The 16,385-nt window shown below is 51.9% G+C and overlaps 1 long non-coding RNA gene across 2 annotated transcripts; it reads right to left on the bottom strand.

The window, feature by feature from the left end:
- Nucleotides 1-247: 247 nt before the first annotated feature.
- Nucleotides 248-9,214, bottom strand: LOC310633784. Of its 2 annotated transcripts, XR_014491088.1 has the most exons (4): nt 8,746-9,214; nt 8,465-8,668; nt 1,788-1,818; nt 248-649 (listed from the first exon to the last, which is right to left on the bottom strand). It is a non-coding gene; the product is annotated as an uncharacterized lncRNA (long non-coding RNA). The 2 variants fall into 2 exon arrangements; XR_014491087.1 differs by having other exon boundaries at nt 8,465-9,214.
- Nucleotides 9,215-16,385: the final 7,171 nt, after the last annotated feature.

The following is a 16,385-nucleotide window of genomic DNA, read 5'->3' as shown; positions in this document are numbered from 1 at the left end:
AAATTGTACGGGCTTTGTAACCATGCATTTAAATATATTATTAAAGGAGTCATTACTTTGAAATAGAGATTTTCAGTTACTTCCTGGTACGCTATTCATTTAATTGCAAACATAAATTCCTGTCTATGATTTTAAAAGCTATTTAGTGGCTTAACACTTCACACCTCAAAAAAGGATCTATATTACACCCAAAAAAAGTGAGGGAAGGGGAATGAGGATGGGTTTGCATATGGGTTAATGTATTCTTAAACTGCAATGTAATGTCAATGCCTTTGATCCTATTTTTTTTTCTTTGCCACTGGTTCTATTTTAAAAGGATTCCTCAGTGTACTGGAAGTAATCACACATTTAATGTAAAGTGTGACTGGACTCTCTAAACCGAAAACTTAAAAGAATGAACTGAAAAGCAGGGTGGGATGAGCACCACTTTAATCCCTAAAATCAGCATCCTAGATAAATTACAGGAGCTCTTTAATCCAAGGCGTGCCAATGACCTTCCCCTCCCATCTTTTTTCTTTTAATCCTGTCTTATTCCAACGCCTTCCCAGAGAGATAATGTGTGAAGGAATGTGCCAGGAGCTATCCAGCAGGCGGAGGCCAATCTTCCAGCTGGATCCTCAGCAGGTCCATATGGGCTTACAAACACATGCTGGAAAAACAAAAAAAGGGAGAAAGAAACGGTCTAAATAGTTTGCTTATGAGGCTAAACACTACAAGGCAGTCTCATGAATGAAATTTTACATGAGTAGAACAGGCAATAAAGGCATTCACAAGCTGCCCCTTCACCTTTTATAGTTGTGGTTGGGGCAGGCATGCTGATAAGTGGCATTGCCAGCTTTGGCAGCCTAGCTAGGTAGCCTCAATGGATGGAAACTAATCAAGGAGAAAAGCAACTTGGAATTAGGGAGAAACTTCCTAACAGTGAGAACAATTAACCAGTGGAATAGTTTTCCTTCAGAAGTTGTGGGTTCTTCATCACTTGAGGTTTTTAAGAAGAGAGTGGACAGTTACTTGTCTGAAATGGTATAGGGCAGACATGTCAAACACAAGGCCCAGGGGCCGGATCCGGCCCGCGAAGTGGTTTCATGTGGCCCACAAAGCCACCCTGGAAACAGTGAGGGAACGGCCCCCACTGACTTGGCCCTGGCCCAGAGACCCTCAGATCTGTCCCACTCCTGCCCAGGCCCCCATAGGCACCCTTGATGCGAACGATGTAGAGCTGGCCACGCCCACCCAGCAGGCCATACGCACTCAAGCCACGCCCACCCAGTAGGCCACGCCCACCCTGGCCATATCCACCCGGCCCCCTGAGGGCAACTGCAATGCTGATGTGGCCCTCAATGAAATTGAGTTTGACACCCCTGGTATAGGGTCTCTTGCCACAGCAGTGGGTTGGACTAGACCTCCAAGATCCCTTCCAGCTCTATTCTCATTCTTCTTTGATTTTTTTTTTTGGTGTATATTCTTCTCATCTTCGCTGGCAATGCTACTTCACATGCACTTCACATGCTACTTCACATGCACTTCACATGCTACTTCACATGCACCCAACCAAGCAAAGAAAGATCCAGCAATTCTCCCACAGGGCATCGTTCAATTGTGGCTAAACAAGGCAAGATTTTAGCACACCAAATAACACTTTGTACCAGATTGAAGAATGGTAATTTCCTCATGGTGACTCACTTTATGGCCATTGTAAAATTGACTTGGGTCATGTGATGGCCTGCTTAACAACCATAATGATGATGGAATTCTGGGCTCAATTGTGAAGGTTAAGTGAGAATTACCTGAATTTTGAAACAGTAGCACGTCTTCATCCTAGATTTGGAAGAATATAAACAATATTGGAGTTGGAGTAAAAAACATCAAAGGCATAAAAGCAGCAAAAAGGCCATACAGGGCTGTAGTTTGAACCATTGGAGGGGCATTAGGTTGCCATCCTGTAAAGTGCAACCTGCTTTTCAGCCTGCATCCAAACAAGTGGATATCACTCATGCACTCCAAAACCCTTGAATACCTAAGCCAGCAATAACTGCTATATTGTCAGGTGTAGCCCAGAAGTACAGCTCTGCTTCTACCTGGAAGAAGATTGGCATGGAATGAGGGGAGGCCAATATTTATTGGATTATTGTAGGTGCAACAAAGCTACAATCCACTATTTTGGGGATGGATTGATGTGTATGTGCACCTATGTGTCCTTTGGAACCAAAAGCATAACTTCTTTCAAAACCTTAGATATTATATTCCTCCTAATCTAACACTTTCACCCTTATCCTACCCCACTGTTTCTCAGCCTTGACAGCTCTAAAAGGTGTGGACTTCAACTCCCAGAATTTTAAATATGTTAAGTCCACCGAAGAGTTGCCAAAGTTGAGAAATACTGTCCTATGCTATCCAGGAGCAGTGAGTGGGGAATGTGCTCCAGAGAATGTAGTGAAGGAAATATTGTCAGTTCATTACTGTAGAACTGTATCTATGTATATGCATTTTGTGCCAGACTCATGATGTTGTTATGGGACAGTTTTCTTGGCAACATGTTCAGAAGTGATTTCCCCTTCCCTACTTCCTGCAGTCCTGGGTTGCTTTTAACCACACCAAAGTGGATCTCCCCATGTGATTACTTGGTTAAAAAGATGTGAAAGAGTAAAAGAATATAATAGGAATTGCTTCTTTTTGTATTTGTGCAAAGAAAATTCCACACTGGGCCTGGCCTGGCCTGGCCTGGCCTGGCCTGGCCTGGCCTGGCCTGGCCTGGCCTGGCCTGGCCTGGCCTGGCCTGGCCTGGCCTGGCCTGGCCTGGCCTGGCCTGGCCTGGCCTGGCCTGGCCTGGCCTGGCCTGGCCTGGCCTGGCCTGGCCTGGCCTGGCCTGGCCTGGCCTGGCCTGGCCTGGCCTGGCCTGGCCTGGCCTGGCCTGGCCTGGCCTGGCCTGGCCTGGCCTGGCCTGGCCTGGCCTGGCCTGGCCTGGCCTGGCCTGGCCTGGCCTGGCCTGGCCTGGCCTGGCCTGGCCTGGCCTGGCCTGGCCTGGCCTGGCCTGGCCTGGCCTGGCCTGGCCTGGCCTGGCCTGGCCTGGCCTGGCCTGGCCTGGCCTGGCCTGGCCTGGCCTGGCCTGGCCTGGCCTGGCCTGGCCTGGCCTGGCCTGGCCTGGCCTGGCCTGGCCTGGCCTGGCCTGGCCTGGCCTGGCCTGGCCTGGCCTGGCCTGGCCTGGCCTGGCCTGGCCTGGCCTGGCCTGGCCTGGCCTGGCCTGGCCTGGCCTGGCCTGGCCTGGCCTGGCCTGGCCTGGCCTGGCCTGGCCTGGCCTGGCCTGGCCTGGCCTGGCCTGGCCTGGCCTGGCCTGGCCTGGCCTGGCCTGGCCTGGCCTGGCCTGGCCTGGCCTGGCCTGGCCTGGCCTGGCCTGGCCTGGCCTGGCCTGGCCTGGCCTGGCCTGGCCTGGCCTGGCCTGGCCTGGCCTGGCCTGGCCTGGCCTGGCCTGGCCTGGCCTGGCCTGGCCTGGCCTGGCCTGGCCTGGCCTGGCCTGGCCTGGCCTGGCCTGGCCTGGCCTGGCCTGGCCTGGCCTGGCCTGGCCTGGCCTGGCCTGGCCTGGCCTGGCCTGGCCTGGCCTGGCCTGGCCTGGCCTGGCCTGGCCTGGCCTGGCCTGGCCTGGCCTGGCCTGGCCTGGCCTGGCCTGGCCTGGCCTGGCCTGGCCTGGCCTGGCCTGGCCTGGCCTGGCCTGGCCTGGCCTGGCCTGGCCTGGCCTGGCCTGGCCTGGCCTGGCCTGGCCTGGCCTGGCCTGGCCTGGCCTGGCCTGGCCTGGCCTGGCCTGGCCTGGCCTGGCCTGGCCTGGCCTGGCCTGGCCTGGCCTGGCCTGGCCTGGCCTGGCCTGGCCTGGCCTGGCCTGGCCTGGCCTGGCCTGGCCTGGCCTGGCCTGGCCTGGCCTGGCCTGGCCTGGCCTGGCCTGGCCTGGCCTGGCCTGGCCTGGCCTGGCCTGGCCTGGCCTGGCCTGGCCTGGCCTGGCCTGGCCTGGCCTGGCCTGGCCTGGCCTGGCCTGGCCTGGCCTGGCCTGGCCTGGCCTGGCCTGGCCTGGCCTGGCCTGGCCTGGCCTGGCCTGGCCTGGCCTGGCCTGGCCTGGCCTGGCCTGGCCTGGCCTGGCCTGGCCTGGCCTGGCCTGGCCTGGCCTGGCCTGGCCTGGCCTGGCCTGGCCTGGCCTGGCCTGGCCTGGCCTGGCCTGGCCTGGCCTGGCCTGGCCTGGCCTGGCCTGGCCTGGCCTGGCCTGGCCTGGCCTGGCCTGGCCTGGCCTGGCCTGGCCTGGCCTGGCCTGGCCTGGCCTGGCCTGGCCTGGCCTGGCCTGGCCTGGCCTGGCCTGGCCTGGCCTGGCCTGGCCTGGCCTGGCCTGGCCTGGCCTGGCCTGGCCTGGCCTGGCCTGGCCTGGCCTGGCCTGGCCTGGCCTGGCCTGGCCTGGCCTGGCCTGGCCTGGCCTGGCCTGGCCTGGCCTGGCCTGGCCTGGCCTGGCCTGGCCTGGCCTGGCCTGGCCTGGCCTGGCCTGGCCTGGCCTGGCCTGGCCTGGCCTGGCCTGGCCTGGCCTGGCCTGGCCTGGCCTGGCCTGGCCTGGCCTGGCCTGGCCTGGCCTGGCCTGGCCTGGCCTGGCCTGGCCTGGCCTGGCCTGGCCTGGCCTGGCCTGGCCTGGCCTGGCCTGGCCTGGCCTGGCCTGGCCTGGCCTGGCCTGGCCTGGCCTGGCCTGGCCTGGCCTGGCCTGGCCTGGCCTGGCCTGGCCTGGCCTGGCCTGGCCTGGCCTGGCCTGGCCTGGCCTGGCCTGGCCTGGCCTGGCCTGGCCTGGCCTGGCCTGGCCTGGCCTGGCCTGGCCTGGCCTGGCCTGGCCTGGCCTGGCCTGGCCTGGCCTGGCCTGGCCTGGCCTGGCCTGGCCTGGCCTGGCCTGGCCTGGCCTGGCCTGGCCTGGCCTGGCCTGGCCTGGCCTGGCCTGGCCTGGCCTGGCCTGGCCTGGCCTGGCCTGGCCTGGCCTGGCCTGGCCTGGCCTGGCCTGGCCTGGCCTGGCCTGGCCTGGCCTGGCCTGGCCTGGCCTGGCCTGGCCTGGCCTGGCCTGGCCTGGCCTGGCCTGGCCTGGCCTGGCCTGGCCTGGCCTGGCCTGGCCTGGCCTGGCCTGGCCTGGCCTGGCCTGGCCTGGCCTGGCCTGGCCTGGCCTGGCCTGGCCTGGCCTGGCCTGGCCTGGCCTGGCCTGGCCTGGCCTGGCCTGGCCTGGCCTGGCCTGGCCTGGCCTGGCCTTGCCTTGCCCAGGGGTGTCAAACTCAATTTCCTTGAGGGCCGCATCAGCATTACAGTTGCCCTCGGGGGGGGGGGGGGCGGGTGGGTGTGGCCAGGGTGGGCGTGGCCTACTGGGTGGGCGTGGCTGGAGTGCGTATGGCCTACTGGCTGGGCATGGCCACCTCTACATCGTTCACATCAAGGGTACCTATGGGAGCCTGGCCAGGAGTGGGACAGATCTGAAGGTCTCTGGCAGAAGGAGATGGGACCAAGGCAAGTGCCAAGGCATGGTCCCCTGGAGGAGACTCACTGTTCCTCTTAGGCCATGGGGGGGAAGCTGGACAGTGGCACAGAGGTCAAATGCCCAGCCCAGTCCTCAAGCACCCGCGGCACTAAGCCCAGCCCCACTTCCCCAAGGGGGCACCCAGCTGCACTGCTGCTGCTGCTGCTGTGCTTGCTCTCCTTAGCCAGGTTGCTCATGATGGGTACGAGGGCAAAGTCAAGAGGGAGGCCCACTCCCTCTCCATGTGAGGAGACCTGGCTTTGTATCCCAAGCTTCCTTAACAATAGGATGGGAGACCCCCCCCCCAGGATAGGCCAGGAGGAGGGGGCAAGGGGATGGTGAAAGAACAGCAGGGAAGGACTAAGGCAGGACTTCCTTCAGACCCTTCCTTCCTTCCTTCCTTCGAGTGGTGGGAAAATATTTGAGATGAGGGAGGGAGAAAAACAGGCAAGAAACACAGCTGGGGAAGTGTCATCCTTCATGAGAAATGAAGAATTGCACCATCGCCTGGAAGTGGCCAGCACATGGCCCTTGCCTACTTCACATATCCGGCTTGCTGGGCTCTGGTGGAGGGGATGCCATGAGCAGCATGAGAGTCGATGTTACCTGCGCAATGTTGCCCCGTCCCCAGCCTGCCCGGTTTTGGCAGGGAGCAGGGCGCTCTCTTCACAGTGCCGAGAGTGGCCACCATGAAATTGTACATTGGCTCCCAACTCTCTTCACAGTGCCGAGAGGCTGAGCCAGGTGGCACGAATCTGAAGAGAAGTGCAACGCTGCCCAGCCCCTAGCCTGCCCGAATTAGGCAGGGCCATGTGCTGGCTGCTTCCAGGCGATGGTGCATTTCTTCATTTCTCACAAAGGGTGATACCTCCCCAGCGTGCGCCCAGGGGGCAGTGCCGACACGGCACAGACCAGTCCCTCACTGTTTTCAGATGGCCTTGTGGAGGTAAGACTGAATGCGTTTCAGCATAGATGGCCACCATGAAATTGTACATTGGCTCCCGGCCGCCCTGGGCCAGGGCCAAGGCAGCGGGGGCCGTTCCCTCACTGTTTCCAGGATGGGTTCATGGGCCACATGAAACCACTTCGCGGGCCGCATCCAGCCCCCGGGCCTTGTGTTTGACATGTCTGATTTATAGAGTTGACACTTTGCTTTTCTGCCTTAAAATACAGACCAGACACATTTTTCTCATGATCAGCTGAGGAGAGCTATGGTTGTTGTAAGAAACTGAGTATATGCGTGAGTCTAGCCCCCCCCTTGGAATGGGCGGGGCCTGTGGGGAAGCAGATGTACTCCTCCATGCAAAGCAAACATAATGCAGGCTACACTTGAGGGGCAAAGATTGGCAGGATCAGAGGTACGCAGGCCCTGGGAATATCACAACAAGGGAAGATACGGCGGGTAAGCTGGTGGCAAGAAAAAGCAGTCACACTGTCACCATTCTCTGATCTTGCCACTTTTTGTCTCTTAAGTGTAGTCTGCCTTTTGTTCCCTTCCTTGAGTTTGGTGCCGCCATTGCTTTCCCTTGCCACCAGCGTACCTGCCCTATCTTTTCCAGCTCTCATGTTCAAATTGCCTAATATTCCTCAATCACAGCACTGCCACCAGTGGGCATTGACTCTCTGAACTTGCCACTCTTTGTCTTTTTAGTGTATAATCCACCAGATGCTTTTGTTCCCTTCTTTGATTTTGGTACCATCATTATTCCCTTTCTGCCAGCTTACCTGCCGTATCTTCTCTAGCTTTCATGTTGTCATTGCCTGCGTGCCTCCATTGTGGCCCTGCCACCACTGGGCACTGACACTCTGATTAATGGTGGCTGTGCTTGAATTGAGGCATGTAGGCAATGAACATCAGTTAGAGAAGATACGGCGGGTACTCTGGCAGCAAAGGAAAACAATGGTGGCACCAAAGGAAGGGGGGGGGGGGAAAGGCAGACTACACTTAAGAGATAAAGAGTGCCAAGATCAGAGAGTCAATGCCAAGTGGTGGCAGTGCCAGAATGGAACCACACAGGCAATGAGAACATCAGAAAAAAAATGAGATACAGCAGGTAAGCTGGCAGGAAGTTAAAGCAATGGCGGCACCAAAGTCAAGGAAGGGAATGAAAGCATCAGAGAGTTGTAGTGCCAGAAGTGAGGCACGCAGGCTCTCTGAAGATCAGAAAAAGATAAGATACGGCGGGTACACTGGCAGCGAGTTAAAGCAATGGCGGCACCAAAGTCAAGGAAGGGAATGAAAGCATCAGAGAGTTGTAGTGCCAGAAGCGAGGCACGCAGGCTCTCTGAAGATCAGAAAAAGATAAGATACGGCGGGTACACTGGCAGCGAGTTAAAGCAATGGCGGCACCAAAGTCAAGGAAGGGAATGAAAGCATCAGAGAGTTGTAGTGCCAGAAACGAGGCACGCAGGCTCTCTGAAGATCAGAAAAAGATAAGATACGGCGGGTACGCTGGCAGCGAGTTGAAGCAATGGCGGCACCAAAGTCAAGGAAGGGAATGAAAGCATCAGAGAGTTGTAGTGCCAGAAGCGAGGCACGCAGGCTCTCTGAAGATCAGAAGATGATACGGCGGGTACGCTGGCAGCGAGTTAAAGCAATGGCGGCACCAAAGTCAAGGAAGGGAATGAAAGCATCAGAGAGTTGTAGTGCCAGAAGCGAGGCACGCAGGCTCTCTGAAGATCAGAAAAAGATAAGATACGGCGGGTACACTGGCAGCGAGTTAAAGCAATGGCGGCACCAAAGTCAAGGAAGGGAATGAAAGCATCAGAGAGTTGTAGTGCCAGAAGCGAGGCACGCAGGCACTCTGAAGATCAGAAAAAGATAAGATACAGCGGGTACACTGGCAGCGAGTTAAAGCAATGGCAGCACCAAAGTAAGGGAACAAAAGGAAAAAGCCATTACACTTAAGGGAAGCTGTGCCAGCTTTCCATTCAAAAAAGCCACCCCACCCAATCTCTGCTCTGTTCTCCTCCATCTCAATCGTTCTGGGCACGTGTCAAAGCTCTTTCCCGGGGTTCCTTCATAGCAGCAGCTGCAGCAGCGTACAAGTAACTCCATCTGCGATGACGTAGAGGGGGGGGCCCTTCCTTCATCTGGAAACATGCAGGTGCAATGTCTTCTGAGCAGGATGACTCCAGCTGAATACATTTACTCTGCAAAAAAGTACAAAAAACATAAGAAAAAAACCAGTGCCCATTAAGAAATGTGACTCAAATCACCCTCTCCTTACCTGTAAACTCCAAGCTCTCACTGTCCCGCCACACAAAGGCAAACGTGGTCTTCTTGGTATCTCTCTTCTCCAAAAGGCAGGCTGATGAACGGTCTTCGCAGAAGGGCTCTACGTCCATCCATCGAGCAGGCTAATTCTAGAAAGAGGGAGAAACAGGTGGTTACAGACTGCTCCTTGTCCCAAAAGAGTGCTAAATGCAAATTGCTAAATTGCTTCATGCAAAACAGCTACTGAAGTTGACCCTATCTATGCTCAGAAAAAAGAGTGTGAACTGAATATTGGAACAATTCTGCATTTCACCAGCCACTAGCTTGCCACAAAGCTACTCAACTACCTTGTCCTATCTCTTTGTTTTGGATTTTGTTGCTAAGATGGCCCCTGGAGGTCTTTCTAAATCTCTCCTCTTTGCCCAACCCTCAGAGGATTTGAGAATAGGATAATCGTACATCTCTTTGACCGAGCTTCGATCTGAAACTTATTCCCAAAGCTTAATTTGAACTAATTTCAATAGCATAACATTGCTCCAATTTTCAATTGGTATTTTTTTTTAATCATGGTAGGCACCTTGATGATTTAAAAAAACAAAAGTACTGGTGCTGCAGGCACAGTGATGGTTACATTTCTGTTTTTTTTTATGTTATAACTGTGGGCAGCAATTAACCTTAGCAATTTTAAAAGTTTAGGTTACGTTTATTCCTATTGCTTAGTAGACTAAGGTTTAAGGTATAACCTATGTTTAGAGCTATTTCTAATTTTACATTTGTACATTTCTAAGTTGCTTTATGTCTTTCCAGCTTTTGTTTCTTCTACCATCTAAGTGCCTCAAAAAATACTAACAGGTAATCTATAAATAATGCAATTAAAATTGCTCTTAAAATTACACAAGAGAATCATTCAGAAATCAAAAGCTCAGCAAAAGAGATGCGTTCCTACATTGTCTCTAAATACCTGGAAAGTGGGGCCCACGAGCTCCACCTGGCAGGCAAGCTAAAGGGCCCTTTGCAATAGACTGCAAAACTCCAGACCTGGGCTGTGGGAAGACATTTCAAAAGGTCCATATCCTGCTATTTCCCACCCAAACAGCAATATTTAGAGTGGAAATTGAGTATGTTTGGGAGCCAACTAAAAGCTGCAACAGGCAGTAAGAAATACAGTTATTTCCCACTGCCTGTTACAGCTTTTAGTTGGCTCCCAAACACATTCAATTTCCATCCCCATCACATTAAAAGGAAAAAGCCTGAACCTCAGTGAAACTGGGAAACAAAGAAAGACACCCCAAATTCCCCATTGACTACTTATCCTTTGTAACAGCCTGCAGGACAGGTCACCATCCAGCAGTGCTTCTTTCCCCCAAGGCTGGCTCCAAAAGACTGAAGCGTTCGGCTCAGCCAGCAGGCTTTTATAGGACTGGCCCCACCCTTCTACCTGGGCCACACCCAATAGATCAGTGAATGCACCTGCGATTAGCAAATTGCAAGCCAGACTCTGCAAAGACTCAAGTCTCCTCTTGCCTCCACTGACCCGCTTTTGATTCTGGTACATCTGAAGCAATGACCATTGAGCTGGTCTTGCCATCTCTAAGTGACCTACACGTGCATTGGCTGTTACCATTGACTTGCCCTCTCCGCCACTAAGTGAAACACGTCACTAAGTGAAACACATGTGTTGTCTGTTACCATTGAGTTGGTCTTGCCATCTCTAAGTGACCTACACGTGCACTGGCTGTTACCATTGACTTGGCCTGACCGTCACTAAGTGAAACACGTCACTAAGTGAAACACATGTGTTGTCTGTTACCATTGAGTTGGTCTTGCCATCTCTAAGTGACCTACACGTGCACTGGCTGTTACCATTGACTTGGCCTGACCGTCACTAAGTGAAACACGTCACTAAGTGAAACACATGTGTTGTCTGTTACCATTGAGTTGGTCTTGCCATCTCTAAGTGACCTACACGTGCATTGGCTGTTACCATTGACTTGGCCTGACCGTCACTAAGTGAAACACGTCACTAAGTGAAACACATGTGTTGTCTGTTACCATTGAGTTGGTCTTGCCATCTCTAAGTGACCTACACGTGCACTGGCTGTTACCATTGACTTGGCCTGACCGTCACTAAGTGAAACACGTCACTAAGTGAAACAAATGTGTTGTCTGTTACCATTGAGTTGGTCTTGCCATCTCTAAGTGACCTACACGTGCACTGGCTGTTACCATTGACTTGGCCTGACCGTCACTAAGTGAAACACGTCACTAAGTGAAACACATGTGTTGTCTGTTACCATTGAGTTGGTCTTGCCATCTCTAAGTGACCTACACGTGCATTGGCTGTTACCATTGACTTGGCCTGACCGTCACTAAGTGAAACACGTCACTAAGTGAAACACATGTGTTGTCTGTTACCATTGAGTTGGTCTTGCCATCTCTAAGTGACCTACACGTGCATTGGCTGTTACCATTGACTTGCCCTCTCCGCCACTAAGTGAAACACGTCACTAAGTGAAACACATGTGTTGTCTGTTACCATTGAGTTGGTCTTGCCACCTCTAAGTGACCTACACGTGCATTGGCTGTTACCATTGACTTACCCTCTCCGCCACTAAGTGAAACACGTCACTAAGTGAAACACATGTGTTGTCTGTTACCATTGAGTTGGTCTTGCCATCTCTAAGTGACCTACACGTGCACTGGCTGTTACCATTGACTTGGCCTGACCGTCACTAAGTGAAACACGTCACTAAGTGAAACACATGTGTTGTCTGTTACCATTGAGTTGGTCTTGCCACCTCTAAGTGACCTACATGTGCATTGGCTGTTACCATTGACTTACCCTCTCCGCCACTAAGTGAAACACGTCACTAAGTGAAACACATGTGTTGTCTGTTACCATTGAGTTGGTCTTGCCATCTCTAAGTGACCTACACGTGCACTGGCTGTTACCATTGACTTGGCCCGACCGTCACTAAGTGAAACACGTCACTAAGTGAAACACATGTGTTGTCTGTTACCATTGAGTTGGTCTTGCCATCTCTAAGTGACCTACACGTGCATTGGCTGTTACCATTGACTTGGCCTGACCGTCACTAAGTGAAACACGTCACTAAGTGAAACACATGTGTTGTCTGTTACCATTGAGTTGGTCTTGCCATCTCTAAGTGACCTACACGTGCATTGGCTGTTACCATTGACTTGCCCTCTCCGCCACTAAGTGAAACACGTCACTAAGTGAAACACATGTGTTGTCTGTTACCATTGAGTTGGTCTTGCCACCTCTAAGTGACCTACACGTGCATTGGCTGTTACCATTGACTTACCCTCTCCGCCACTAAGTGAAACACGTCACTAAGTGAAACACATGTGTTGTCTGTTACCATTGAGTTGGTCTTGCCATCTCTGAGTGACCTACACGTGCACTGGCTGTTACCATTGACTTGGCCTGACCGTCACTAAGTGAAACACGTCACTAAGTGAAACACATGTGTTGTCTGTTACCATTGAGTTGGTCTTGCCATCTCTAAGTGACCTACACGTGCATTGGCTGTTACCATTGACTTGGCCTGACCGTCACTAAGTGAAACACGTCACTAAGTGAAACACATGTGTTGTCTGTTACCATTGAGTTGGTCTTGCCATCTCTAAGTGACCTACACGTGCATTGGCTGTTACCATTGACTTGCCCTCTCCGCCACTAAGTGAAACACGTCACTAAGTGAAACACATGTGTTGTCTGTTACCATTGAGTTGGTCTTGCCACCTCTAAGTGACCTACACGTGCATTGGCTGTTACCATTGACTTACCCTCTTCGCCACTAAGTGAAACACGTCACTAAGTGAAACACATGTGTTGTCTGTTACCATTGAGTTGGTCTTGCCATCTCTAAGTGACCTACACGTGCACTGGCTGTTACCATTGACTTGGCCTGACCGTCACTAAGTGAAACACGTCACTAAGTGAAACACATGTGTTGTCTGTTACCATTGAGTTGGTCTTGCCATCTCTAAGTGACCTACACGTGCATTGGCTGTTACCATTGACTTGCCCTCTCCGCCACTAAGTGAAACACGTCACTAAGTGAAACACATGTGTTGTCTGTTACCATTGAGTTGGTCTTGCCACCTCTAAGTGACCTACACGTGCATTGGCTGTTACCATTGACTTACCCTCTCCGCCACTAAGTGAAACACGTCACTAAGTGAAACACATGTGTTGTCTGTTACCATTGAGTTGGTCTTGCCATCTCTGAGTGACCTACACGTGCACTGGCTGTTACCATTGACTTGGCCTGACCGTCACTAAGTGAAACACGTCACTAAGTGAAACACATGTGTTGTCTGTTACCATTGAGTTGGTCTTGCCATCTCTAAGTGACCTACACGTGCACTGGCTGTTACCATTGACTTGGCCTGACCGTCACTAAGTGAAACACGTCACTAAGTGAAACACATGTGTTGTCTGTTACCATTGAGTTGGTCTTGCCATCTCTAAGTGACCTACACGTGCACTGGCTGTTACCATTGACTTGGCCTGACCGTCACTAAGTGAAACACGTCACTAAGTGAAACACATGTGTTGTCTGTTACCATTGAGTTGGTCTTGCCATCTCTAAGTGACCTACACGTGCATTGGCTGTTACCATTGACTTGCCCTCTCCGCCACTAAGTGAAACACGTCACTAAGTGAAACACATGTGTTGTCTGTTACCATTGAGTTGGTCTTGCCACCTCTAAGTGACCTACACGTGCATTGGCTGTTACCATTGACTTACCCTCTCCGCCACTAAGTGAAACACGTCACTAAGTGAAACACATGTGTTGTCTGTTACCATTGAGTTGGTCTTGCCACCTCTAAGTGACCTACACGTGCATTGGCTGTTACCATTGACTTACCCTCTCCGCCACTAAGTGAAACACGTCACTAAGTGAAACACATGTGTTGTCTGTTACCATTGAGTTGGTCTTGCCATCTCTAAGTGACCTACACGTGCATTGGCTGTTACCATTGACTTGCCCTCTCCGCCACTAAGTGAAACACGTCACTAAGTGAAACACATGTGTTGTCTGTTACCATTGAGTTGGTCTTGCCATCTCTAAGTGACCTACACGTGCATTGGCTGTTACCATTGACTTGCCCTCTCCGCCACTAAGTGAAACACATCACTAAGTGAAACACATGTGTTGTCTGTTACCATTGAGTTGGTCTTGCCATCTCTAAGTGACCTACACGTGCATTGGCTGTTACCATTGACTTGGCCTGACCGTCACTAAGTGAAACACGTCACTAAGTGAAACACATGTGTTGTCTGTTACCATTGAGTTGGTCTTGCCATCTCTAAGTGACCTACACGTGCATTGGCTGTTACCATTGACTTGCCCTCTCCGCCACTAAGTGAAACACGTCACTAAGTGAAACACATGTGTTGTCTGTTACCATTGAGTTGGTCTTGCCATCTCTAAGTGACCTACACGTGCATTGGCTGTTACCATTGACTTGCCCTCTCCGCCACTAAGTGAAACACGTCACTAAGTGAAACACATGTGTTGTCTGTTACCATTGAGTTGGTCTTGCCATCTCTAAGTGACCTACACGTGCACTGGCTGTTACCATTGACTTGGCCTGACCGTCACTAAGTGAAACACGTCACTAAGTGAAACACATGTGTTGTCTGTTACCATTGAGTTGGTCTTGCCATCTCTAAGTGACCTACACGTGCATTGGCTGTTACCATTGACTTGGCCTGACCGTCACTAAGTGAAACACGTCACTAAGTGAAACACATGTGTTGTCTGTTACCATTGAGTTGGTCTTGCCATCTCTAAGTGACCTACACGTGCACTGGCTGTTACCATTGACTTGGCCTGACCGTCACTAAGTGAAACACGTCACTAAGTGAAACAAATGTGTTGTCTGTTACCATTGAGTTGGTCTTGCCATCTCTAAGTGACCTACACGTGCACTGGCTGTTACCATTGACTTGGCCTGACCGTCACTAAGTGAAACACGTCACTAAGTGAAACACATGTGTTGTCTGTTACCATTGAGTTGGTCTTGCCATCTCTAAGTGACCTACACGTGCATTGGCTGTTACCATTGACTTGGCCTGACCGTCACTAAGTGAAACACGTCACTAAGTGAAACACATGTGTTGTCTGTTACCATTGAGTTGGTCTTGCCATCTCTAAGTGACCTACACGTGCATTGGCTGTTACCATTGACTTGCCCTCTCCGCCACTAAGTGAAACACGTCACTAAGTGAAACACATGTGTTGTCTGTTACCATTGAGTTGGTCTTGCCACCTCTAAGTGACCTACATGTGCATTGGCTGTTACCATTGACTTACCCTCTCCGCCACTAAGTGAAACACGTCACTAAGTGAAACACATGTGTTGTCTGTTACCATTGAGTTGGTCTTGCCATCTCTAAGTGACCTACACGTGCACTGGCTGTTACCATTGACTTGGCCTGACCGTCACTAAGTGAAACACGTCACTAAGTGAAACACATGTGTTGTCTGTTACCATTGAGTTGGTCTTGCCACCTCTAAGTGACCTACATGTGCATTGGCTGTTACCATTGACTTACCCTCTCCGCCACTAAGTGAAACACGTCACTAAGTGAAACACATGTGTTGTCTGTTACCATTGAGTTGGTCTTGCCATCTCTAAGTGACCTACACGTGCACTGGCTGTTACCATTGACTTGGCCCGACCGTCACTAAGTGAAACACGTCACTAAGTGAAACACATGTGTTGTCTGTTACCATTGAGTTGGTCTTGCCATCTCTAAGTGACCTACACGTGCATTGGCTGTTACCATTGACTTGGCCTGACCGTCACTAAGTGAAACACGTCACTAAGTGAAACACATGTGTTGTCTGTTACCATTGAGTTGGTCTTGCCATCTCTAAGTGACCTACACGTGCATTGGCTGTTACCATTGACTTGCCCTCTCCGCCACTAAGTGAAACACGTCACTAAGTGAAACACATGTGTTGTCTGTTACCATTGAGTTGGTCTTGCCACCTCTAAGTGACCTACACGTGCATTGGCTGTTACCATTGACTTACCCTCTCCGCCACTAAGTGAAACACGTCACTAAGTGAAACACATGTGTTGTCTGTTACCATTGAGTTGGTCTTGCCATCTCTGAGTGACCTACACGTGCACTGGCTGTTACCATTGACTTGGCCTGACCGTCACTAAGTGAAACACGTCACTAAGTGAAACACATGTGTTGTCTGTTACCATTGAGTTGGTCTTGCCATCTCTAAGTGACCTACACGTGCATTGGCTGTTACCATTGACTTGGCCTGACCGTCACTAAGTGAAACACGTCACTAAGTGAAACACATGTGTTGTCTGTTACCATTGAGTTGGTCTTGCCATCTCTAAGTGACCTACACGTGCATTGGCTGTTACCATTGACTTGCCCTCTCCGCCACTAAGTGAAACACGTCACTAAGTGAAACACATGTGTTGTCTGTTACCATTGAGTTGGTCTTGCCACCTCTAAGTGACCTACACGTGCATTGGCTGTTACCATTGACTTACCCTCTTCGCCACTAAGTGAAACACGTCACTAAGTGAAACACATGTGTTGTCTGTTACCATTGAGTTGGTCTTGACATCTCTAAGTGACCTAC

The sequence above is a fragment of the Vipera ursinii genome (assembly GCF_947247035.1).
Source record: "Vipera ursinii genome assembly, chromosome: 2".
Lineage (NCBI taxonomy): Eukaryota > Metazoa > Chordata > Lepidosauria > Squamata > Viperidae > Vipera > Vipera ursinii.
This window is presented reverse-complemented; position numbering and strand designations above follow the sequence as displayed.